We start from the raw sequence: 2,500 nt of genomic DNA on the forward strand, positions 1-2,500 counted from the left end.
TCCGCCCGTGCAATGCACGGGAGGTTTACTCGAAGGAGGCGTCCAGAGAGACAACATCACGCATGTGTCACCCCCGCAACGATAAAGTTTTGGGGGCAACTATATTCCGAAAGGCAACGTCGTTGCAACTTTGTCTAGTTGGTCTCATGCACGGGACATGCTACTTTCCTGTTTCCCGAGCCAAGTTAGGCTGTTGGGTCAGAATTTCACGGGACACGTACACGGGACCGGCGGGACAAGGCTGCACGATATCCCGTCAAGCTGACCGTGTGCGAAACGATACGTACTTTTCTGCAACCCGAACGGCCGTTGGGCCGTCGGATCAGAATTTGGCACGAGTCGTACACGGGACCGACGGGACAATGCGGCACGAGATCACATCGACCTGACCGTGTGGGGCAACTATATTCCGAAACGCAACGTACCAGCAGACACGGATCCAAAGCTGCTCATGTGTTCGTAGCCTACATCGGTCAAGGGAACCGATCATCCTCCCGTGCAATGCACGGGAGGTTTACACGAAGGAGGCGTCCAGAGAGACCACATCCCCCGTGTGTCACCCCCGCAACGATAAAGTTTTGGGGGCAACTATATTCCGAAAGGCAACGTCGTTGCAACTTTGTCTAGTCGGTCTCATGCACGGGATATGCTACTTTCCTGTTTCCCGAGCCAAGTTAGGCTGTTGGGTCAGAATTTCACGGGACACGTACACGGGACCGGCAGGGACAAGGCTGCACGATATCCCGTCAAGCTGACCGTGTGCGAAACGATACGTACTTTTCTGCAACCCGAACGGCCGTTGAACCGTCGGATCAGAATTTGGCACGATTCGTACACGGGACCGACGGGACAACGCGGCACGAGATCACATCGACCTGACCGTGTGCGGACACGATACGTACTTTTCTGCAACCCGAACAGCCGTTCGACCGACGGATCAGAATTTGGCATGAGTCGTACACGGGACAGGAGAACGACGGGACATCCGAGCCAACGTTTGGGAAAAGCAAGGGTTACGGGAGAAACGGGAGGTTTGCATATGATTTCATATGCAAATCCACCGATTTCCCACACCCAAGCAGGGAGGAGCCCTCTCCTCCCCAATATACCCGAGGGTTTTAGCCCCCCTTGGGACCCCTGCCCTTCGTTTGTGAAGAAGGGCTACACTGTTTTTCCCCGGATCCCCGTTTACACGTTTTTTGGCCCGTATGGCCGTACATGCATCCGTCCATGCCACGTACATGGTTTTCACCCGTTTCCATGGTGCGCGCCCAGTTTTTTGAAACACGGCCCCCGTGCCCGTTTTTTTCCATTTCCTCACGTTCACGTTTTTTGGCCCGTGTGGCCGTACGTGCACCCGTTCATGCCACGCACATGGTTTTCACCAGTTTTCCATGGTGCGCGCCCAGTTTTTTGCAACACGGCCGTCGTACCCCGTGTTTCCCCATTTCCTCAAGTTCACGTTTTTTGGCCCGTGTGCCCGTACGTTCATCCGTCCATGCCACGAACAAGGTTTTCACCCGTTTTCCATGGCGCGCCCAGTTTTTTGCAACACGGCCGTCGTACCCCGTTCTTTCCCGTTTCCTCACGTTCACGTTTTTTGGCCCGTGTGCCCGTACGTGCATCCGTCTATTCCACGCACATGGTTTGCCCCAGTTTTCCATGGTGCGCGCCCAGTTTATTGCAACACGGCCGCCGTACCCGTTTTTTCCCCGTTTCCTCACGTTCACGTTTTTTGGCCCGTGTGCCCGTACGTGCATCCGTCCATGCCACGCACATGGTTTGCCCCAGTTTTCCATGGTGCGCGCCCAGTTTATTGCAACACGGCCCCGTACCCGTCTTTCCCGTTTCCTCACGTTCACGTTTTTTGGCCCGTGTGCCCGTACGTGCATCCGTCCATGCCACGCACATGGTTTGCCCCAGTTTTCCATGGTGCGCGCCCAGTTTTTTGCAACACGGCCCCGTACCCGTTTTTCCCGTTTCCTCACGTTCACGTTTTTTGGGCCGTGTGTCCGTACGTGCATCCTTCCATGCCACGCAAAGGTTTTCACCCGTTTTCCATGGTGCGCGCCCAGTTTTTGTAACACGGCCGTCATACCACGTGTTTCCCCGTTTCCTCACGTTCACGTTTTTTGGCCCGTGTGCCCGTACGTTCATCCGTCCATGCCACGCACATGGTTTTCACCCGTTTTCCATGGTGCGCGCCCAGTTTTTTGCAACACGGCCGTAGTACCCCGTTCTTTCCCGTTTCCTCGCGTTCACGTTTTTTGGCCCGTGTGCCCGTACGTGCATCCGCCCACTCCACGCACATGGTTTGCCCCAGTTTTCCATGGTGCGCGCCCAGTTTATTGCAACACGGCCGTCATACCCCGTGTTTCCCCGTTTCCTCAAGTTCACGTTTTTTGGCCCGTGTGCCCGTACGTTCATCTGTCCATGCCACGCACATGCTTTTCACCCGTTTTCCATGGCGCGTGCCCAGTTTTTTGCACCACGGCCGTCG

This window comes from Hordeum vulgare, chromosome 5H (assembly GCF_904849725.1).
Source record: "Hordeum vulgare subsp. vulgare chromosome 5H, MorexV3_pseudomolecules_assembly, whole genome shotgun sequence".
Taxonomy (NCBI): domain Eukaryota; kingdom Viridiplantae; phylum Streptophyta; class Magnoliopsida; order Poales; family Poaceae; genus Hordeum; species Hordeum vulgare.